General features: G+C 38.3%; 1 protein-coding gene across 1 annotated transcript in view; it reads left to right on the forward strand.

Annotated features, from left to right (window-relative positions):
• The first annotated feature begins 7,154 nt into the window (after positions 1–7,154).
• Positions 7,155–25,666, forward strand: part of LOC129770371 (chaoptin) — an 83,520-nt gene continuing 65,008 nt past the window's right edge. Inside the window, exon 1 of the mRNA XM_055773162.1 lies at positions 7,155–8,566. The gene's annotated coding sequence lies outside the window, so the exon portion shown is untranslated. The remainder of the gene's footprint in view (positions 8,567–25,666) is intronic.

The following is a 25,666-nucleotide window of genomic DNA, read 5'->3' on the forward strand; positions in this document are numbered from 1 at the left end:
AAATTTGTCGATATGGTAATGAGTTCAGCTAGCGAACCAACAAATTGACGAAGTACAATCGACTGGATTATATAATCTCAACGAAACGATTGAAAATCGCGTTATAATCATACGCGGTCAACATTGGCATCTTTCCCTGTTCTACATTTTATTTTATCTTTCCTCGAAGATGTGGAGAAATTTTGTTCGTAATCAACAGGAGTGGAATTGACTTATAGCTCTACATCATGCTCATAATTGCCGCAGGACATATATTGGGCTTATGCTAGAAGGTGGAACATTTCGCATAGAACTTCGTCACCATCTGTAGGTCATATGCCATGGAGTCCATTTGTCGATCAGGATGGGCATCGTAACTGACTACTTTCAGTGTTAGCATCATGATTATGTGTTTTGGTTCGCGAGCACTGATCAAAATCAACAATCAATAAATTTCGGAATTTTTCGTTCATGTATACTTCAGTCGACCGATTAGATTTAGAGGGTGAACCAATTACCAGACTATCTCTATCTCTGGTGTTCTGAAAGTGTTCGGGGAGAGTCTGCCCATCGCCAAAAACCTGGAAGTGGCAGACCGACAAAGCCTGTGGATCCTAAAACACATGCTAAAGTAGTACAACATAAAAGCAATATGAGCGAGCGAAATAATAGACACTTTGAAGATAAGCACGCGTTAAAGTTTTTCGCGTAATTTGCCACATACACGACCCAGACCGGAAAGGATATAGATTCACGTTTATGCTCTCCTTTTTACTCTTAGAAAATACTTTCCAACTTCATTTTATTATGGGGTGTAATATTATCATGCATTTATGAAACAGCACCAGATGCTACGTTGATAGCGTGGTCGTGTAAAACAGTATTGCATTCCAGCCAGCTTGGTTCGATCCCCGTTGACATCGTTTGGACATTTTTTTTGGTACAATCCCAATCCCAAATTTACCAGGATGAGTACTTACGGGAGAGACCACTGCTTTCTCTGGAGTAGCAAAAGGCGGATTGCCTATTCTGGCCGGACTTGGCAGTCGCTACTTAAATTTCTTCTAACAGTGGTACAGCGTTACTCGTGTCAATTGTGAAGCACATACTGAAGACAAAAAATGTAACTGTAACTAATCTGAAGGATTTTAGGTGAAAATATGATATGGCAACTATAGGGTGTGGCAGGAAAATGTTAAAATTTATGGTATTTCTTTCAAATCCCATTTTCAACTGCTTCAATTTATTTAATTTTTTTTATCATTCGACACCATTCGTCTATAACTGGTAACAAACTGGTAAAATAAACATAGAATAGCCACCTTAAGTAAACGTTGAATTTGAACTCAAAACGAGAGAAAAACGCATTATCCTAGTACAACACTATACAGAATATAATGACATAAAAATCAAGAAAATAACAAAAATGAATAACAATTACAAAAATGCTATACTACGCGCATATTTCACTGTTGCACAGAAAATAGTCCAAATTTGCAAAAAATTCCACGATGATTATATTCCAACGCCATTCGACTAATAGTTTCACGAAGACAACAATTAGTGCGGTGCTCATTAATACATAGCAAATGCTGGTTCCGTTGAGGCCTGAGTACAACTACAAGTAAGTCCCGACAGAACAGCAGGGTAGTCAAAACATTCCGACAAGATTTTATGGATCATCTTAGCAGAAATATTCTTGTGTCGCTACTCGAGAAGAGCTATACCAATTAGCTGACAAAGTTTCTCCTAAGGTGACAAAGCATCACAATTTCCAAGGCAATTGCGCTAGAACAACGAATCATTAATAATGTAGTCGAAAACTATTGGCTGTTTTTTACTGATAGCAGTGCATATGTTGATTTCATATTGTATTTCCTTACTACAAATACCACATTTGTTGTAAATATACATTAACATTTGCAAGTCTCGAATCACTAGTGCGTCTTTCTAAATTTAAATTGCATACTATCATTCAATAAAATTTTCGATCTGTTCAATCAAATTTTGACGTGGGACTACGTCTAACCGGAATATATGGGGGGTAAAATGAAAACCTGAACACTGAACATGCAGGAAAAAATGAAAGATTTCGAATGCTTATGCTTACATTTATTACTGGATCGGAAAGATGTTTGTATCAATTGATAGGGAATATTTCTACGCATCTATCGCATTGATAAAATGTTGTCTTTCATTAGATAAACAATTGAATAACTGTAAAATGTTAAGCGTTATCTAAACAACCTAACTACCTCGTTTCGATTGGCCCGATTTACCGTTTCCCCAACACAGCCATCAAAACCAAGCAGCCTTGTGGAAATCGACATTGCAAATACATGAATGTATGGGGACTTTTGTTCTCACCAAAATGTGTTCCCTAACACAGACTTCAAAACCAAGCAGCCTTGGGGAAATCGGCATTGTAAATACACGAAAGCAAGGGGAGTTTTTGTTCCCACCGAAATGTGTTCCCTAACAGAGATTTCATAACCAAGGTGCCTGGAGGAAATCGGCATTGCAAATTCGTGCGAGTTGGGGGTATTTTTGACGTGGGACTACATCTAACCGGAGTGAAAAACCTAAACACAGAACATGCAGGAAAAAATGAAAGATTTCGAATGCTTATAACTCGAACATTTCTGGATCGGAAAGATGTTTGCATCAATTGATAGGAAATATTTCTACGCTTCTATCGCAATTAATAAAATGTTATTTTTCATTAGACAAACAATTGAATGTCTGTAAAATGTTAAGCGTTATCTAAACGCCCTAACTGCCTCGTTTTGATTGGCTCGATTTACGGTTTTTCCAACACAGCCATCAAAACCAAGCAGCCTTGGTGAAATTGGCATTGCAAATATCTGAAGTATGGGGACTTTTGTTCTCACTGAACACTCCCAGACACAGACTAACAGCGTTGGAGAAATCGGCATTGCAAATACATGAAAGTCGGGGGTATTTTTGTTCTGACTGAAATGTGTTTCCCTAAGTCGGGGGCATTTTTGTTCCGACTGAAATGTTTAAATGTGTATTAAATTCACGCAGGTCGGGGATATTTTTTCGTTTCGACTGAAATGTGTTTACCTAATACAGACTTTTAAACCAATGTGTTTGGGGAAATCGGCATTGCAAATACAGGCAAATCGGGGGCAATTTTTTTCCGACTGAAATGTGTTCGCCTAACACAAACTTCTAAACCAAGATGTCATCATGCCAAACGTAAAAGGACTGTCATTAAATTTACTTGTAACGAAGAACATGATCTATCACAATGAATGAATTGACCTTACATGGTATTATACAATCTTTTCAATCACAAAGCAAATATATTGGATTCCATTGAACTCGGAAATTATTTCATTCAATCGAAAATTTAATCAATACAAACAAATGATTGCTAAACTATGGTAGCCCCACGTCAAACTTGCGGTTATATCATAGATATAACCCACCCATTTTTGTTCCGACTGAAATGTGTTTGCCTAACACAGATTTCAAAACCAAGTTTTCTGGGGAAATCGGCATTGCAAATAAATGCAATCTGCGATTACTTTTGTACTCGCTTGCCTTTGTGCAGACTAGAATATGTTTCCCTAACACGGTCTTTTAAACTTAGGAACCTGGGAAAATCGTGCAGACACTAGAGGCGAAAGAACTTCCAAGTTTTACTAAAACTTAAATTAAGCAAATTCGCGGTTCAAGAAGTACGTACACTTGAGAGTTGCAAACTTCAGAGGGAAATGTAAAATAAAATAATCGTTTGATAATTCTTCCGTTCACATATTTTGTCCTAGGCATCATACCAAACGTAAAAGGACTGTCATTAAATTTACTTGTAATACTAACATAATCTATCACAAAGCATGAATTGACCTTACATGGCATAGTTTCAATCTTTTTACTCACAAAGCAAACATATTGAATTCAATTGAATTCGGAAATTGTTTCATTCAATCAAGAATTTAATCAATACAAACAAATCATTGCTAAGCTAAGGTACCACGTCCCACGTCAACCTTGCAGTTATATCATAGATATAAGCCATCCATTTTTTTTATCTTAATTTAATTGCGTTCATCGTGTCGTTGCTGAGCCGATTCCGAAGCTTATGCTTGTTCTGATTATATCCAGACAACTATGGATCATTTACGTACTACAGGGTAACTTCGATATAACGTACATTTTACTTGTATGGAATTGTACGTTATATCGAAGCATAATAAAGAACTCTGAAACGTAGCTTATATTACTTTATTGTGTTGCTGTTTGAGTAAGGTTGATGAATAGAATCAATAAGAAGCCGAAGCCAACTTTTATCATGATGCTTCCTTTCGTTCTGTTGATTGAAGATTGATTCATTTAGAATCCGGAATCACAAAACAGTTGTATTTCGGGATTGGTTAAAGTTACAACACAAGCTATAGTATCAAAATACAGATAATTTATTGTTCTTTCAGAAAAAAATATTTAAAAAATATTTTTTTTTTGACTTTGATAATGTGTACGTTATATCGAGTGACGTTATATCGAGGGTACGTTATAACGAGGGTACGTTATATCGAAGTTTCCCCGTACTTTCATTCTACAGGATAACACGTGCCGTGAGCGACATCGTCCAGTGCGTGACGACGGTTGGTGCGACTTCTGGACCGGTGGAATTTTTGGTCGGTTTTCGTTCAAAAATGATGCCAACCAGAACGTAACAGTTAACACGTTGAGTCTCTGCACCGTTAGGGCACCGTCAATGAACTTTCTGTCTGGCTCACGTTGGTCGCTGCGGACCGATAGCACACTTTTCTAAAAATAATTTTAGTAGTTTGTTACTGTCGTCCTAAGTGCCGATGCACTCCCATCGAAAAATCGACTGTCTGTCCGATGCGACCGGCGCTAACAAGGCCGGAAATTCAGAATCAGTTCCAAGGGACAGATGTAGGGCTCAACGTGTTTTTGGTGACGCTACAGGGTTATGATCACTGACATTTCGTATCGCCACTGGGTCCCCTAATGTGGAGAGGCTGTGGTTTATAAGTAGTTTCGTGTAATGGACACGATCGAAAAATTTTGCCTAATGGACTCGTGAATTGGCCTCCTCGATCATGTGATGTGAAACATCGTTGGACTATTTTTATGGGCCATGTGTAGTATTTGGTCTACGCCGACAAGCCGCTAACAATTGATGCATTAGAAGACAACATTCGTCAGGTTATATATGGCCTTCGTTGTTGAAAAAACGAGAAGTAGGTTATATCTGTGATATAACCGCAAGGTAGACGTAGGACTACCGTTGGCTCGGTAATCATTTATTTGAAATTGCATCTGAATCAATTCTTAATGAATGAATGAATGAATGTTTTGGAAGATTGTTGCAAGTTTTTCTTGTTAGTGTGTGGGTAGATGAGTATATGGAATTGTTATTAACATAAAATTCAACTTTTTCGAACTTGTTGGTGGTCCCGAAACGAACCGATGGAATTTGAGTGGCCTTGAAGAAGCAACTCATTTTTGTTTTCGAGATTTTTCATGATCACTCCATACGCAGAATAGAAACTGAGGGCGCCATTTCACGGTGAAAACGAAATAAAGTATATAACCTTGCATAAAATTCATTTCGTTTTTATCGCGATGTGGCAATTTTTCATGACTGTTTCATGCGAAAGCAGAATAGAAACATGTGCTATTGAATTGCATCACGGGAACATCAAGTCAAATGCGTAAATGGGTGCGAATATTCCTTCGCTCGGACGCATTCACACGCAAATCTCTTTCATGACTGTTCCATGCGAAAGCAGAACTGAAACTGATGCGTGTAAAATTACTCACGCCTTGCATGTGTCCGCTATGGTTGCCGAAACACTAATGCAAGCGAGCAAAAGAAATCACAGCTTGCATGTATTCGCTCCGTTTCTCCAGGTGCCTAGATTTTTCGTTCGTGTTCGGGAACACATTGTGATCACCAATCATCATCAATGAGCTAGTTATGATATCAACAGTTTGCTTTCAAAGCAACTTTTAAGCTATTGAAACGATTTTTTGGACAAATTAGTGACAATTACATAACTCATTATCTTTCGGATGAAGTGATTATTATACCACTACATTCAGCCAGTAAAGTGGTATTAACGTTCAAAACATTGCAGTCCAGCGTCACTCTCTCGTTTTCGAAATTTTGAACTTACACCCCAGTACAGAGATGAAAGACGTAATGCTACGTCAAAAATGATAGAGGATGTTACTTCCTGATTGGACTTCCGTCGTGAAAGCCGAAGTAGTCATATGCAGGAAATTATATTCAAATGAAATGACAAAACATTCTCTTCCGAATAAAGCCAAATTTGTGGCATTTAAAACCATTCATGTACTACATCTACTTCAATTTGAAATTCTAAGCTATTTACATCCTGGCTAAGGCTAGTGTTCACCCAGCATCGAATGTGAAACATCATATTCTCTGATATACAATATTCCTTCTATTTGTTACAATCATTGCAAACCGTCGAGATGTAATATAAAAACAAACCAAAATGCGTGAACAGTTTAGATATGGTTCGCGAAAATACAGGACGTTACAATGGAAGTTAATAGAATGCCATTCTGTTTTTTGAACGGTGATTACATTGCCTACATTAAGGCTATTGTCATTCTCTTCGTTGGGGCTCGTTTCAGTTTGGATTAATTTAACGATATGAATAAACACGCGACGAGAGAGAAAACTACGTGAGTGCTATGTGAGTGTGGGTGGGAAGCATTTAATTCCAGCGAACAAATTTATACCGTTACAAAGCATAAGAAAAATACCAACTACTGATATGTTGCTCGAATGTTTGCGCTGGAACGTTATTTCGCGCGACATTCGTGCTCCGTTACCGGTGAGCCCAATCCAAACATCATAACAGCTCTCACGCATTGCTCTGTTGGCTTCCTTCCACACGGGGTCTCTTCGATTCGTTTTCCACTCATTTTCCGTGTGCTCTCACCGCACACAGATGAATCTATCGGAGGGATAGGAATTTCGTCCGGCTGTTGCGTGAATATGTTGGGCCGCTGCTGTTCTCACCGATGGGAGAGATGCTGTTCGGACGCTTCGCACGAGGAGGAAAATCCTCCCGATTTTGGTGCGGCACTATTGGTTGCTGCCAGCTTCTTTCGTGTGGATCCAGTTTTCCACCAGCGCTCGTCCGATACGGTCGCATCTGTTCCGCGGTACCGCGTTTTTTCCGCAGATACCGTCTCGATTGGGATAAGCAATGAAGGGAGAAAACAGGCGGTGTGTTCCAAGGAGATCTGGAAATTGATTCTTCTCTTCTGGAACTTGCGAGCTGTATGTAAAGGATTATCCTTCTCGCTATTCGTTGTGAAACAGGAACGGATTATCATTCTGTTTACTGCAGTCACGGTGTGCTTGAGGACAGAAAATTGCCAACTCCAGTCTCCATAGATTCCTCGGATACAGGATGCTGGTGCTGCCGCTGCTCTTGTTCGGGTCGAGATGAAATTGTAACGATAATGCGAAAATATCGATTCGTAATGGTGTCACTCGGTTGGTTCGTGTTGTTTTCGTGCTGCTGAATGGGCACCATGTCGTGGCGATGCTCTCCGACCTGTCAGACGGAGGATAAAGTGCTGCTGAAGTTGCATAACTTATCCTACGGTACCCGGTGGTTGACTGTGTGTGTGTGTGCGTGGGTGTATTCGGGAAAATCCGATAGTTCTTGAAAAAAGCGTGAATCTAAACAGGATTAACTATTGATTGTGGGGATTCAGATGAAAAATGAGAGGCGAGACACACGACGTGGATGCGGGAGTTTGAGGAGTGTAAAATGTGAAGCGAAGTGCGTTTTGTTCGTCGCTATGTAAACAGTGTGAGAAAAGTTTCAAATTCGAGTCAATTTACAAAGTGCTACTGGTAATTGATTGCAGAGGAAGATATCAATTAGAGCAAGAGCTGGAAAGAGCTCCGAAATTAAGTTAAAGCGGAGTTTGAACGCCGGGTCAAGGTTTCTTCTCTCAGATTGACAGTTGCGTGGAGTGTCGTGCACATTGGAGTGTTTTGGTTTCGTGAGTGAATGATTGATTAATCGGGGAACTCTCCTCCGTCAGCCGATCAGCTGCCGAATATACGAAAGATGGATTAACCCAAGAAAATGGGTGAGAGTGAGCGTGATGGAGAGAGGGAAATTCACAAGTGAGCACGTGCTTAGCAGTGATAACATGGAAAGTAGGAAGCATTGAAAAGTTCGTACATTGTCCCATACATTCGGAAGGGAATGCTTAATGACGATTCGATAATTCATCAATCGTAAGATATTGAAAAGAAAGGAAGAAAACTTGTGGAAAAGTTGAATTTCAAAATAATATTGCAGTGAATATCCAGTTCGTTGCTGTGTGAGTGAGTCCTAGGAGGACGAGAAGAAAGAAAAAGGGCGATTGTAAATTTGAATTTCTAGCAGCTGTTGTTGTCAAGTGTGGAACGTGTGGATCCGGCAAAACCCGGCACTTGCTGATTTTGTATGCGAGTCCATGTCAGACATGGACTTGACTTATGGAGCAATTAGCACAATCATCGTGTAACTGTTGTACTTTTACAGTAAGTCAAATAAAACACAGCTTGTACAGTAATCCGAATACATAAGTATACTCCCTAAATAACAATTAGATGTTTAATCTCAATTGGATAAACCGCCGAATTTCACGAACGAATTCGGTGAGAGGCGCCCTAAATCATCTGTTGTGCTAGAGTCACTTTGATTACAATGAAGTATTCCGTTGCATACATGTAGTATCAACCTCTCAGGAAAGGTTGTCGCATAATAATGTCCCGAGCCGTTTTCGAAAGCTTTCGTTGCATAAGTTGCCCAATAATATCTAATTGAACGGATATGTAGGCAATTGGATAAGGAGTGTATCGAAAAGTAGTCTTAAATTTTCGAACATGAAAATAAAAGTGAAAACGTTCAGAAAATGTTCAAAAATTTTATTAAAGAATATTAAGTTTACATAGCAATGAAATGAACAAAAACAAGCTTTGATTTAAGTCCACTCATCAAATTATACACAGTAGTCTTTGTGCACTTTCTGGACGCTGCAGACCAATATTTCTTGAACTGTGACATATTTTTAAGACACTGTAAACAGTTAGATGGGTTGAGGTCTTTTTTGACTTTTGATTTTCCGAAAACCATTGTAGAGTGGATTTCGCATAATGTGCCTTGCTGTCCCGGTGTTTGATTCGCCACATTTGCTTTTCATAGTCTCATGTCTCTGTTTAATCCGCTCAATCATCCCAACACTGGTTTTGAACTTTTTGGCCAAATCACGAATAGATGCAGACCTGTTCTTCTGGATATAATTTACAACTTTTCGGTGCGGGATTACTTGGTCCGGGTTTTCGTCCATTTCAGCTAAGATCCTCGAAAGAACACCCATTACCGAACTATGCGACGATTCGTTTAACACTTTCTGGACAAACTCTTGATGGACATATGAGGGGCTCAGAAGGAAAGGGTCGATTAATTGACTTGATCGATTTTTTCTTCTCAACTTTTTCTTTCGTGAATAACTCAGCCGCAAAAACGTTCCAATTTGAGTTAGCTATAGAAACTGATAATTGAGGTCCTGATCTATCGTCCATATTGTCAAATAAGCTGGGAATGTATTTGCAGCTAGATTATGACCAAAAGAGAGAGTCGATGAAGAGTAAATCGAACATGTCACTTATACCCCTTTCCTTCTGAGCCACTCAATTATTATGACTTCCTACATTTAGGATCATAATTGAGGGGCTTAGAATGCAAGGGGTGTAAGTGACTTGACATTTCAATTGAAAACGAGTGAAGATTCCTCTCTTTTATTTACTTAATTTGTCAACAAAAGTTCGAAACCCCGTTCCATATTAGAGTGTGAATAATAATTGATTAGACCTTTGGAAGGGGAGAACTCAGAGGAAAGCGAGAAATGTTCAGGATAAAAACTGCAATAAAAATTAGTATATAGCTTGCTGCAATCCGTTAAAATACATATTTAATACACTTTTTCGATATTGTGACGTGACAACGTTTTGAGAACCCTGTTTTTGTGTGTTTGTTAGATTCAAGCGAGTTTTTTTTGAAAAATTGAATATATTGTAATCTACGTTTATCTATTTTTGACGAATCATAGAAAAAAGTTCATTTGTATGTTTTAAAACAGAACTTAAATTTGCACATTAGTGTTCAACATTAGAAAACCACAAAAAGTCAGGTATTGTTACGTCACAAAAGTAATATTTGACTGGCAACAAGCGAATTTATCTTTTAAATATTTGCCAATTTTCAACTTTATTATAACTAACGTCGTTTACTTTTTTGAAATCGTGTGATTTATACACGAAAACGTGAAAAAACGTGTTTTAGTGAGTAAAAACGTTGCAGTTTTTTTGCAGTTTTTTTTAATGCGCCCTTCTCAACGGTTGGTGCATAAAAACCAAATAACTATATGTCTATATATATATATATATATATATATAAATATATATATATATATATATATATATATATATATATATATATATATATATATATATATATATATATATATATACATATATATATATATATATATATATATATATATATATATATATATATATATATATATAATATATATATATATATATATATATATATATATATATATATATATATATATACATGTTTGTAAACGAAACCGATTGAGCTCAAACTATGATACAATATAGAAAACAATCAAACACATCTAAGATTGTTATTATAACATAAAAAAATGCTAAATTCAACTCAATCATGCAATCACTATGTGCAAAGCGTGGCAGGGTACAACTAGTAATAACATAAGAATAAAATGTTTCTTGAAATTTGATCTAAAATTCGGTGCATAATCTCATGGGATGGGCGAAATTAATCGCGGAACAAAACTTTCTTGTGAAGAGCGCGGTGAGTTTCTCGAGCTAAACCATGCTTTTCGTAAAAAATCTGCATATTTCGTAGAAGTTGTTCAGGTGTCAGTCTATACATTGATGAAATGGCAAATTGAACTAAACACAAAACAAGCAGCACTCCAAATAGTGGACATATCTTAAAGTGCTGCCAATTAAAAATTCTATGCTTCCTTCAAACACCCACTATAACTGTAACCATGAGGCGGTGATAGTGCTCGAAGACATTCCAAAAAGTGGCTATTTGAAAAGAAATGATGATAGCTGACACTTCGACATGTTTTGTGAGCTATCATTTCGAGCATCACAAGCAGTGCTTGGAAATATCTGTGTCACATCAATCTTTTCAGCTGAATTTCCGGCCACATTCGATCATTATACCATTGCATTCGGGATACCGAAAATGAACCATCGCCAAACCTCACAATCACACCAAGCTCTTTACAGTTGATTCATCCAGTTTTGTTGATTCTGTTTTTCGTTCTGTTCTGCGTTCACGGAATGTGAGCAAAAGAAAATATCCCTAGCTTTGTCATTCATTGAAATTAACATACCAGTTCATTCACTATCAGCATCGTTCTCGGACACTGACGAAACGGAGAAATTCGTTGAGGAAGATAAGAAAGTACAGAATGCTCATAATAGTGACAAGAAATTAAATTGCTCTAGCATGCAAGATTTCCGTCTCAGTTAAATTGCTTTCATTTTACATAGTGAATATGCAATTCCAATTCCACTTGTCAGAAATGCTTCAAAAGAAGAATTCCGATGTAAAAAAATACCGTCTTGACTCAAATTTCAAATATTTAATTTTTTTTTAAATTCTAAACACACGAACATAAAATGGTGGTGTCCAAGACACGACCGCAATGGGAATGTTTCGAGCTTCCTTTTGCAAACGGATCAAACTATGCTATAGGATTAGCGGATGAAATTGCCAACATCCAGCTTTTGCTGACGAAGTTTGCACTCGCTGCTCGGATCGATTCTGCAGAATGCCCCCTCGCTGTCCAAGCCTAAGCAATCCTTAGCTGTGAGTGTGCATGCAGATATTGCTCTTTTGTTGGCATTTCCGCTTGCGCCACCGATTTGCGTTGCCCTTTCGGAGTAACTTCAAAAACAACTGAATAAGCAAGGCACTGACTCAATGAGAAAATCACACACATATCGGGATATTGAAAATGAACAGTCACAACATTCCTGACAATTCAATGGCAATGAATGAATTCTCATGACTCGAGCTTTAAGGAAAGCTCAGAGAGCACAGAATGAATATAAATGAACACAATTGTAAATTTGTTTGCCGTCGAATGAATGACAGCAGCATCGACAAGCAAAATAAACGCGTTACACTGATAAAAATATATTTTCAATGTTACTTAGCAAGCTCAACATTTCCAAGCCCTGATCATAAGTATCAAATATTTATTTGGTTAAATCTGCTACGAATAAAATGTTAGTGAATCAGTTGTCTGTATAAACCAAAAACCATACATCAGCAAGCCGTGGAATAAAGGTGACGTATAATTTTCATCATAACGAATATTGCAGATTTTCTTTGTGACTTTTTCTTGTAAGCCATTTCAGTGTTTGAAAGACTATTTCCGGAAGAAGTTGTGTACTTCCCGCTGTTTTGACCCTCGGAGCAGAATTTCTGAAGATATTCAATATTCAAAACTTTTTTTGACGGAATTTCGAAAAAAGCCGGGACGATATACTGAAAAGAAAGGATTTTTCTTGAAGTCGGAATTATTTTTCAAGTGTTTTTTGGAGTGTGAAGCTTCCATTGGACCCGCTTCAAGGATTTTAGAAGTTCTCTGACATTCATCTAGATACATTTAAGATAAGTTTTCGTTTTATTTTTCTTTCACGCATACGTATACATATACATATACATACACATATTTCATTTTATTTTATTTATTTATTTATTTTCTTTTTTTATTTTATCATTTAATATTTGCGTGTTCTAAAAAATCTTCTCTCTCATTTTTACGACTTTTTTTTTTTGAAAAATGGAGGGTAATGAACCCTCCGATGCTGAAATGAGGGTCTTAGACCCTCCTCCAGATGGTTTAACGGTTTCTCTAGGAAAAAAACAAAAACAATCGCAGTCAAACTCTTCGTCTGTACCAAATAGTGATTCTGTTCTCCGCTCTTCGACACAATCTCTGCCTAACTCTGCTCAACTTCCACGTATTAGACAATACCAGAACGCCCCGGCATCATCGAAAAACCGTTGGGTGGTATTCTTCCGTCCCAAAGGGAAGCCTCTAAGAGTATCTCAAATTTGCAAAGACCTGACGTCTAACTACTCAGGTGTCTTAGAAATGACGAAAGTCAATAAAGATAAACTTCGTGTTGTGCTCTCAAATTACAAAGACGCTAACGCGATAGTGAAAAACTCTTTGTTCACTAATGAATATAGAGTATATATTCCGGCTCACATTGTTGAAATCGATGGTGTAGTTACGGAAAAATCTCTTCAACTTCAAGATTTTGTAAAAGCTAAGGGTATCTTTCACAATGCAAATATTCCACATATTAAAGTTTTGGAGGTGAGATCTCTGAACTCTTTGATATCTGAGGGTACAGAAAAAAAGTATTATCCATCTGGCTCTTTTAGAATTTCCTTCGAAGGCACAGCACTTCCAAATTATGTGCTTATCGACAAACTTCGTCTTCCAGTTCGGTTATATACCCCTAAAATAATGACTTGCCTAAATTGCAATCAGTTAGGTCACACTAAAACCTACTGTTGTAATAAAACGAAATGCTCAAAATGTGGTGACGACCATGACGAAGTCACTTGTAACAAAGATGCTGATAAATGTATCTTTTGTGGAGATGTTCCTCATACAATTAAGGATTGTCCGAAATACAAATTACGTTCGATGAAACTCAAGCAATCACTTAAGGATCGTTCTAATCGATCCTTCGCTGATATGCTCAAGGCAGCTTCACCTCAGGTACCCGAGGCTTCAGAAAATCCTTTCTCTGTTTTATCAGAGGCTGATGATTCGGATTCTCAATTTGATCCAGTAATCACAGGAAGAGTCAGGAAGAGGAAAATCGCTTCTTCCTCTAAGCCATCTAAAAAAAGAGGATTGATCTCTAACAAGTCAGAATTTTCAAATTATTCTGCTCTACCCAAGAATAACCCTCCTGGTTGGAGATCTTCAAATTATGACGTTCATTTCCCTGAATTGTCAAGCCATTCTCAATTTACTTCTCAATCGGTTCCTGATCCCTCATCTTTTTCAGGAGGTATTTCCTTTTCATCAATTGTTCAATGGATTCTTGATTTTTTCGGAATATCAGATTCAATGAAAGGTATCATTTTTGCTTGGATTCCTTCAATCAGCCAGATAGCTAAACAAATGACTTCAAAGTGGCCCCTCCTCTCGTTCATTAATTTCGATGTCTAATTTATTGGACGATTCAGGTAAATCCTCTATTTTGCAGTGGAGTTGTAGAAGTATTCTTCCTAAACTTGATTCTTTCAAGCAAATGCTCCATTTTTTGAATTGTGATGCGTTTACTCTTTCTGAAACATGGCTTCGTTCGGACAATGTGTTAAACATCCATGATTTTAATATTGTCCGTTTAGACCGCGATGATTGCTATGGAGGAGTTCTCATAGGTATTAGGAAATGCTACCCATTTTACAGGATTCCCCTGCTTTTAGTTTCAGGAATTGAAATTCTAGCGTGTCAGGTACGTATCAAAAGATTTATGCATTGCTTCTATTTATATTCCTCCAAGAACTATGCTTAATTATAGAAATCTTGTGAATATAGTTGAACTTTTACCGCAACCCAATCTTATTTTGGGAGATTTCAACTCTCATGGAATTGGATGGGGTGAGTCTTTTGATGATCGAAGGGCCAATTTGATTTATGATCTTTGCGAGGACTTCAACATGGCAATTTTGAATACAGGTGATGTAACAAGAATTGCTCCATCTTCAGGCCGCGCTAGTTGCTTAGATTTGTCTCTGTGTTCTTCCTCTTTTTCTTTAGATTGTAATTGGAATGTCATCCAAGATCCACATGGAAGTGATCATTTGCCAATCACTATTTCCATTTCAAATAATTCAAAATCGTCTGAAACAACAAATATTCAGCATGATTTATCTAGAATCATTGATTGGAAGAGATTCTCTTCAATTATTTCAGAATCGGTGGCATTAGTTCATGAGTTACCCCCGCTGGAAGCATATAATTTTCTAACTGGTTTAATTCTTGACAGTGCTATTGATGCTCAGACGAAGCGCTTTCCTGGTAATTCGTTTCGTAGACGTCCTCCTAATCTATGGTGGGACCAAGAATGTACAAATCTCTATAAAGATAAATCGAATGCGTTCAAGGATTGGCGAAAATTGGGCACCCGTGAACGTTATGATAACTACATTTATCTGGAGCGTAAATTCAAAAGCTTCATTAAAGCTAAAAAGAGAGGCTATTGGCGTCAATTTGTAAATGGGCTTTCACGAGAGACTTCCTTGAGCACTCTTTGGAGAGTTGCCAGACAAATGAGAAATTCATCTCATTCAAATGAAGAAGTTGAATATTCAGAAAGGTGGATTTTTGACTTTGCCAAGAAGATATGTCCAGACTCAGCCCCCGCACCTTCTCCCTTCTTAGAGACATCTGATGATGTTGAGCCTCCGTTCAGTATGACTGATTTTTCTCTTGCCCTTCTTTCTTGCAACAACACGGCTCCAGGGTCAGATAGGATCAAATTTAATTTGTTGAAAAAACTACCTGATAATGCGAAGAGACGTTTGTTGAAACTGTTCAATGCTTTCCTTGAGCAGAATATTGTTCCGCATGAGTGGCGACAAATTAAAGTTATAGCTATTCTGAAACCTGGTAAACCTGCGTCTGATTATAATTCTCATAGACCAATTGCAATCCTATCTTGCATTCGCAAATTACTAGAAAAAATGATTCTCCATCGTTTAGACAGCTGGGTTGAATCTAATAATCTTCTCTCGCCTTCGCAGTTCGGGTTTCGTAGAGGCAAAGGAACCAATGATTGTCTTGCGCTTCTTTCATCAGAGGTTGACTTTGCCTTGTGTAGTAAGAACAAATGGCATCAGTGTTCCTAGATATCAAAGGTGCGTTCGATTCTGTTTCCATTGAAGTTCTTTTTCAAAAACTTCGTCTAAATGGGTTTTCCCAGAAATTAAATAGTTTTCTGTTTAACCTAATGCGTGAAAAACATATGAGTTTTTCTCATGGTTCTTCGTCAGTTTTACGCCTTAGCTACATGGGTCTTCCTCAAGGCTCATGTCTTAGTCCAACTCTTTACAACTTCTATGTAAATGATATTGATGATTGTTTAACGGGAAATTGTACTTTGAGACAGTTTGCAGATGATTGTGTTGTATCGGTAATGGGCAAAGACAGCACCGATCTTCATAATCCTTTGCAAGATTCTCTTAACAATTTGGTTGATTGGGCCTGTAGATTGGGTATTGAATTTTCTACTGAGAAGATAGAGATGGTTGTATTCTCAAGAAAACATAATCCTGCACAAATACAGCTTAAACTTTTGGATAGACCTATTCGTCACTCGATGCCATTCAAGTATTTAGGTGTTGTGTTTGACTCCAAAGGAACATGGGGTAAACACATAGGCTACTTGAAACAAAAATGTCAGAAACGAATAAATTTTCTTCGATCCATAACAGGAACTTGGTGGGGAGCTCATCCTGAGGATTTGATTAGGTTGTATAAAACAACCATTTTATCTGTTATGGAGTATGGTAGTTTTTGCTTCAGGTCCGCTGCCTGTTCCCATATTTTGCATCTGGAAAGGATTCAATATCGCTGTTTGCGTATTGCTCTAGGTTGTATGCAGTCAACACATACAATGAGCCTAGAAATTCTAGCTGGCATACTTCCTCTTTCCGTACGTTTTTTCGAGTTATCATTCCGTTTTTTAATACGGTGTGAAACACTTAATCCGAAGGTGATAGCAAACTTTGAAAAAATGTTGAACTCAGGAACTTGTCTCTATATAATGAATTTATGATGGAAAGTCCATCTACTTTATCTGGTTTCTAGATCATTCCTTCAATTTTGTTCAATTCCTCTATTACTATTGACCTGTCAATGAAGGATTATGTGCATAATATTTCAGATGATCTCCGCCATTTAGTTATACCTGCGATATTCCTGTCAAGGTATAAACATATTGACCCAACCAAATCTTTTTTTACTGATGGATCTTGTCTTAATGGATCCACAGGCTTTGGTATATTCAATATCAACTTCTTCACTTTCCGTAGGCTTAGTTTACCTTGTTCGGTGTTTGTTGCAGAATTGTCTGCAATATACATGGCCTTACTCCATATTCAGACCTTGGCCCCAGATCACTTTTTCATTTTTTCTGATAGTCTCAGCTCTTTAGAGGTACTCCGTTCAGTGAGAACTAGATATACGTCGTATTTCGTATCTGAAATCCATCAACTTTTAAGTGCTCTGATTACTAGTTCATTTAATATCACTTTCGTATGGATTCCGTCACTATGGAAGGCACTATGGAAGGAGACTTATTCTATAGGCCTATTACTTTCGATGAATATCTTCATTTTCCTCGTGAACGGGCACTTGTATCTTGACAGTCAAGTTGGAATAGTAGTGATAAAGGCCGATGGCTATATTCTATCATTCCTAGGGTTTCTCTCAAACCATGGTTTAAAGGATATAATTTTTCTCGTGATTTTATACGGGTAGTGTGCAGACTCATGTCTAACCATTATTCTTCGAATGCACATCTTTTTCGAATTAACATCAGTGATAGTAACCTATGCGTGTGTGGTATAGGATATCAGGATATTGATCATATTGTGTGGTTTTGTTCTGAGTTTCAAAATGACAGGTTATCTTTAATAAAAAATTTTCGCAATAAGGGAATGCCACCTAATTTTCCGATTCGCGACGTTCTGGCTACTCGTAATATTGATGCTATTTCTTTAATTTATGATTTTCTCAAATCCATACACTTTCAAATATGAATATATATGTTTAGTTTTCCTTTATTGTTTTGATTTTTATTATTAGCGTTTCCTTTTCTATATTTCAACTTTTTTCTTCAGAATTCGAAAAGTGAGCAGATTTTCATCCCTTCCCTAGTCCCAAGGAGATAACTAGTTCCTAGGAGATGGTCATCTCTGCAACAAGAAGCTTAAACAAGAAGCCTATAATATTATCTTATTGTGAATTTTGTCACATTGTTTGTCCATATTGTAACATTTTTCGAAAAGATAATAGGGTTTTTATGCCTTTTTGAGAAAGAACATTGGCATTGTTCTACTCAAAGAGGCTTTTCCCTATTCATAAACACGGCTCATTGTTACTTATTGTTGCTGAGCCATTTGAAAATAAATTTAGTACAAAAAAAAAACCAAAAATAATTTTTGTTCCTCATTGGCACATCATAGCTTAAAGGGTGTGTCACATCAAATTGCATCACGGAAAAAACGCTGTAGAAATTTGCCCAGTAGACCGATCCTTTTGAAAATTTTAGACAGTAAAATAAAAACTATTAAACAACTTTTGGCATTTTCTTTTTATTCATACTTCGAGCCCAAGCCCGTATGCTCGCACCTTCCTCTTTACCCCGTCCATAAGGTTCTGTACAACGTCAGGTTGTAGTTTTTTTTAACAGAAATCCATTTTCTCTTGAAGTCTGCCTCCGATTTGACAACTTTTGGTTCTTCCGGAGGGCCTGCTTCATAATCGCCCAATATTTCTCTATTGGGCGAAGCTCCGGCGCGTTGGGCGGGTTCATTTCCTTTGGCACGAAGGTGAACCCGTTGGCTTCGTACCACTCCAACACGTCCTTTGAATAGTGGCACGAAGCGAGATCCGGCCAGAAGATGGTCGGGCCCTCGTGCTGCTTCAATGGTGGTAGTAAGCGCTTCTGTAGGCACTCCTTAAGGTAAACCTGGCCGTTTACCGTGCCGGTCATCACGAAGGGGGCGCTCCGCTTTCCGCAAGAGCAGATCGCTTGCCACACCATGTACTTTTTGGCAAACTTGGATAGTTTCTGCTTGCGAATCTCCTCCGGAATTGTCCTCTGCGGAGAAGAACAACAGGCCCGGCAGCTGACGAAAGTCCGCTTTGACGTAGGTTTCGTCGTCCATTACCAGGCAATGCGGCTTCGTCAGCATTTCGGTGTACAGCTTCCGGGCTCGCGTCTTCCCCACCATGTTTTGCCTTTCGTCGCGGTTAGGAGACTTCTGAACCTTGTATGTACGCAGGCCCTCCTGCTGCTTGGTCCGCTGGACGAATGAATTTGACAAATTCAGCTTATTGGCGACATCCCGGACCGAACTTCTCGGATCACGTCTAAACTGCTTAACTACGCGCTTGTGATCTTTTTCACTGACGGAGCATCCATTTTTGCCGTTCTTCACCTTCCGGTCGATGGTTAGGTTCTCGAAGTATCGTTTTAGTACTCTGCTGACCGTGGATTGGACGATTCCCAGCATCTTACCGATGTCCCGATGTGACAACTCCGGATTCTCGAAATGAGTGCACAGGATTAATTCACGACGCTCTTTTTCGTTCGACGACATTTTTCCAAATTTACGAAAAATTGACAGTGAAGCATGGCCAACGTGATCTATACACTCTTATCTTATCTTATTATGATTATAAGCGAAAGCTGAAGATATAATTCCTAAAAATGTAATTTCTACAGCGTTTTTTCCGTGACGCAATTTGATGTGACACACCCTTTATAAGGTTATCAGTCTCGTATACCTGGAAATCACAAATATCGAAAAAGCGAGATCAGAACGATTTTTTGACACCATGAATCAAATAACATCACATCTAGTAGGCAGTGTCGTTTTTGCGTACCCGGAAACAACAACTCTACAAATCTTACAAGAGTTCTCGCTCTCTCTGTGCTATTTGTCGAACAAACAATTAACTTTATCATTCTTTCACGAGTGATGTCGAAATTCTGCAAATTTTCTTTGTCCATCTTGCGGGAACGATAACATTCCTCGCATTTCTACCACTGCTGGGGTCCAACGTTCATCGACCGAATCGCCAAGACGAGAACGACAATTGCGTGAACATGTCGCAGAAATAAAGCTTGCTGGTAAGGGGGAAGTTGGCAGAGCGTTGGTATGTGGCCCCAATTGACTGCGAACGTGACGTGGAATTATCGGCCTGCTTAGCTCTGCCGCTGTTGCTGCGGCAGTCCCGCATTCCCAGAACCCAGCGCGCGGTCGGCATTCATGGTCGTACCGTTCGTGGGCCATTCGTCCAGCACGCCGCCCCCCACGACCGTTTCGCACAAACACGCAAAAGTTGGTTGTTCGGAGGGTGGACTTGCGCTCCCTCCTCCGCTGTGGGATGGGTTCGGAACCATCTGGAAGCAACGATTGAAGTTAATCGAACCGACCAAGGGTGAGTGATATGTGGATTCGATTGATAAAACGAGCATTCCTCCGTGTCTTCGGAAGTGGGAAGTTAATTCGATGGTGTCTGCCCGTGGCTTGCTGCTATCTCTGGTCCGGTAATGAAAATAAGATAAAACCGTTGATGGAGTGGTCGAGGGAGAAGTCGTAATAAAGGGAAGTAATTTATCGCTTTGGGTTGGCAGAAGAATTGTTTCGCTCGAATGGTCCGATAAGATATCCGGAAGACGTTCATTGATTTTATCTCAGAATCAATTGAATTCATTGCGAATAATGTAAATATTATTCGTTGGATTTTTAAAATAATAGTACAATTCAAGGAAATATTTCGCATTTTCATCAGGAAATAGTACAATTCCCCTGAAGAACTGAAAAACATAGGAACATTTTAAAAGTATATGTGGTATTCTGTTCAAACTTTCAACGATATTTTACAATTTTAATCAATATATCTAGATCAACATGTCAAAAGGGTCTATCTTCTTTGATCGACTCTCTTCATCTACATTCTCTTTCATTAATAACTCAGCAGTAACAGGATTTCCTGATGTGTTCGACGACAAGGAGTGTGGGACCTCGTTTATCAAACTGCATGGCAAAACTGGAGCAAAATCTGTCTGAAAGGCCGTGGTTATCGAAAGAGAAAGACGGTGAAGAGAATCGATCAAGGAAGATAGACCCTTTTGACATGTTGATCTAGATATATTAGCAATTATTGGGCCTTATTCCCGTATCCACTTACACGTTCCCACTACGCTTACATCTCACTTCACTTTTTTTCACCTATTCCCGTTTTCACCGATCGTGAAGGGTAATAATGAACTCCGTGTAGTAAGTGGAGTGGGAACCAAAATGACCCTGTGTTCATTTGAAATGTCATTTCTAAGAGAAACGTCAGTTGTATTTTGCTTTGTTTATCCTCGAGTAGTGGACGAGTTGTGTTGCAAAAGAAACATGATCTGCGATTACGATGAACACGAGGAATCACTCTGTTTACACAAACGAGAACGTGAAGTGCAAACCAGAATAACATCGATGGATGAATTCGGTGTATTCATAATGAATTCTACCAAATGTTTACAGTTGGGTGTAATCCGGAATAAGGTTGTACTCATTCCACATTGTTTTCATGTGTAGTGTATTCTACACATATCCGGTGTTGCTGATTTATCCTAGTTTAACGTACTGCTCCATGAAGTCACACTGCTGAGTCGTCATATAAATCAGTGTGATGCCGCCCATGATAGTTCTGATTTGTAGTGAATTATGTGTACACTCTCTCAGATTATCATCCTTGAAGACAGTTCTAAAATTTTTACAGTTCTAATTTTTTTTTTCATGGTACTTACTTTTACTCGACCAGTATTAGCATAATTTCAATATATCCAAAAAACTCTCACCAGAATCGGAAAAAGTCTGTGTAACTAATGTATATTCATTCTAAATGGAAAAATGAATCATCGTTTATTATTTCGATGTAAAAATGTGTTTGATTTTTCCTGAAATGTATTCCTTAACACTTTGACGACCATGATGTTTTGACCGAAAAGTTCGTAAAAGCTTGAAGGGTCCAATGGTTGATTCTTTTACTAGATGGTGTCAGGAACCCATCTAGCATAAAATTTCATCCCCATCTGCCATATAAGGGTAAAAACTACCCGTGTGTAGTACTGCACACGCGGCCCCAACTCAAGGTAAACGAGTAAAATATCGATTAAAAAGATTATAAAACAATTTATTTTTTCGAAATTACATTTTTCAACATTATCTCAAAATCGTTCTATTAATACAATCCAGACAAATAAACTTTTCGGACCATTTCGGGCAGTGATAAATTGTAATTGGTAGAATAATACAAGCAGTGATGCCAAACTATGAGATCGTATGCTGCAGCGCACACGTTTGAAACATTGGAAGATTTCGCGTGTGCAGTGCTGCACTCATGGCCTCAGCGGCATAATTTTTGAGTGCAGTACGGCACTCGTGGCCGTCAAAGTGCTAATTTGCTTCATGCACTTATGCAAATTTTCCTAGTTTTGTATTCGCAAATGAAGAGGCGAATATCCGGCGGCCGGATATTTTTTCGATATGTCTATGCTGAACTCATATGTTTTGTTCAAACGACAACACAGGCCATATAAATCCTGATCATGAATGATGAATGATTACCACAAAGAAACCATCCATTCCGAACCGAGCGCATCTTCTAGCCTCTGATGTCAGGTATGATGTAATGGATCACTCTATAGGCTTATTCTCGCTTTCCAGAGAGAGGACTTGCAAAAATCCGTGATGCACATCGGAAACGCATGTCAAAAGCCTTAAATACTACCGTCAATTTTTGCTTGCAGCCAAGCCAGAATTGTTTTTATATTTTCCACCACAAGAAAAAAACAATCTTGATTTTCCACGTTACTGATTTTGTGATATGACTAAAAATCCGTTGCCTTAAAAAACTGTTTTTTGATTTTCTCCTCAAAAATATGGCCTACTATGCTATGAGGGGTTTTCATTGAGCATTCGGAACAATTTCGATGCGTTGTTCCTGCTGCACGCGCAATTTCCCAAATCTGATCAGCTTACGAAATGCCTAACCTAATGCATTCAATAACTCGATTTGCGACTTGGTCCCCTCTGACTTAACACCGACCATATGAAACGTCCGTAAACCTAGTGTAAACTAAACATTCAAATTGGCTAAATTTGAAAGCATAAGGGAGAGACATAAGTACTTACATAACGCCATAAAAAAAATCGAAAATTGAGTATAAGAAACTGTATCGAAAAGTTTTGATTCTACTCAAAAATGGGTGAACTTGTTTTAGTGTGCATGCACGCAAAAGTTCGTTTACATGTCAACAAAAGTTTATACAATCGTTCCATTCCGTTTAAGAATTGATATTGAAGCAAGGAAGAAAATTCTGGACACTTGGTGTACTGAAAAGTGTGCTACCTCCAACCAAATCGTAAAACGGATTAAAGTGCACCACACAAGCGTGAAAAATATCATCCACAATATGACAACGAGTTCTTCTTGAATGATAGGCCTAGATCCGGTAGAAAAACTGGTTCCAGTCGACCCATGGTGGATCGTACAGTAGTGACTTACATCAAACGACACGGATCGGTATCAACGCGTGATTTGACAAAAAAATTAAAACCAGCATTGGAATGATTCAAAGAATCAACGCCAGGAACTTCTTGAAGATATACAAAAAGCGGAAGGTGCATAAGGGAACTGCAGCACAGCAATCTCGAGCCAAAACAAGGGCACGAAAACTGTATAATTGGCTACTGAACAACAGCAACCAGTGCATCCTGATGGACGACGGAAACATACGTCAAACAGGATTCAAGAACGCTTCCAGGGCCACAATTTGTGTTCTATTTTCTGTAAAATAGAAACGGAATTTTGGGTGGAATAAATACACTTTTTAAACGAAAAATGAGTGGGTTATATCTATGATATAACCGCAAGGTTGACGTGGGACCTTAGCTTAACTTAGCAATCACTTGTTTGTATTGATTAAATTCTTGATTGAATGAAACAATTTCCGAATTCAATTGAATTCAATATATTTGCTTTGTGAGTAAAAAGATTGAAGATGTAAGGTCAATTCATGCATTGTGATAGATTATGTTCTTCGTTACAAGTAAATTAAATGACAGTCCTTTTACGGACGAAATATGTGAACGGAAAAATAATTAAACGATTATTTTATTTTACATTTGCCTCTGAAGTTTGTATCTCTCGAGTGTACGCACTTCTCGAACCGCGAGTTTGCTTGAAACCTGAAAGTTCATTCGCCTCTAATGTCTGCACCATTTTTCCAGGTTCCTAAGTTTAGAAGACCGTGTTAGGGAAACACATAGGCAAGCGAGTACAAAAGTACTCGCAGTTTGCATTTATTTGCAATGCCGATTTCCCCAGAAACCTTGGTTCTGAAGTCTGTGTTAGGGAAAAACATTTCAGTCGGAACAAAAATACCCCCCGACCTGCATGACTTTGTAATGCCAATTTCCCCAGACACCTTGATTTCGAAGTTCATTTCAGTCGCAACAAAAATACCCCCGACTTGCATGTATCAGCAAGGCCAATTTCCTCACGCTTCATGGATTTGAAGGCTGTGTTAGGGAAACGCATTTCAGACGGAACAAAAATGCCCCCGACTTGCATGAATTTGCAATCTCAATTTCCGACGCTCCATGGATTTGAAGTCTATGTAAGGGAAACACATTTCAGTCGGAACAAAAATATCCCCAACTTGCATGAATTTGCAATGCCGATTTCCTCCAGGCACCTTAGTTTTGAAATCTATTTAAGGGAACATATTTTGGTGGGAACAAAAACTCCCCCTGCTTTCATGTGTTTGCGATGCCGATTTCTCCAACGCTGCCTGGTTTTGAAGTCTGTGTTAGGGAACACATTTCGGTAAGAACGAAAACCCCCCAACTTTCATATATTTGCAATGTCGATTTCCCCAAGGCTGCTTAGTTTTGAGGGCTGTGTTGGAAACGAGCCAGTTAGGGCGTTTAGGTAACACTTAACATTTTACAGTTAGTATATTGTTTTTCTAATGAAAAATAACATTTTATTAATTTCAATAGAAATATTCCCTATCAATTGATGCAAACATCTTTCCGATCCAGTAAGAAATGTTCGAGTTATAAGCATTCGGAATCTTTTATTTTTTCCTGCATGTTCTGTGTTTAAGTTTTCATTTTACCTCCCATATATTCCGGTTAGACGTAGTCCCACGTCAAAAATATTGATGGAAATTTGCTATACCCTTTCAAATATGTTTTGTATGTAACAAAGTGACACATTTTCTACAAGTGGGTTGTGTACAAAAATTCTGTCTAATAATGTTTTTTATATTATGTTTGTTGAGTAAGGGTCAGGACTATGTCATCTAAGTATTCAAGTAACATGAAAAATTAATCTGTATTCAAATGTTACCAATGTAAAATTGTTTTCGGTTTGCTAATCGGATAGAGAGTAGATTGCTCCACAACTTCTGTTTTTGATTAAGGCAAGGTTGCCGTATTTCCATGGATCGATTAAATTTGAGTCGAACAGATTTCAGAATGCAAAAGCCGATTTCGTTCAAATCGTGGAATCCGATCGGCTTTCAGACCAATCGGATTCCGGAATATGGGTTAGTGTTTGATATTGTTCCCCCCAAACATGGTTCATGGCCTATGCGGTGATCTGAAGCTTTTACCGCCTTGCGTTGCAGATGGAAAACACGATCACAAGGGTAGGTGAATATCCAATGTAAAAACGA

Source organism: Toxorhynchites rutilus, chromosome 1, assembly GCF_029784135.1.
Source record: "Toxorhynchites rutilus septentrionalis strain SRP chromosome 1, ASM2978413v1, whole genome shotgun sequence".
Lineage (NCBI taxonomy): Eukaryota > Metazoa > Arthropoda > Insecta > Diptera > Culicidae > Toxorhynchites > Toxorhynchites rutilus.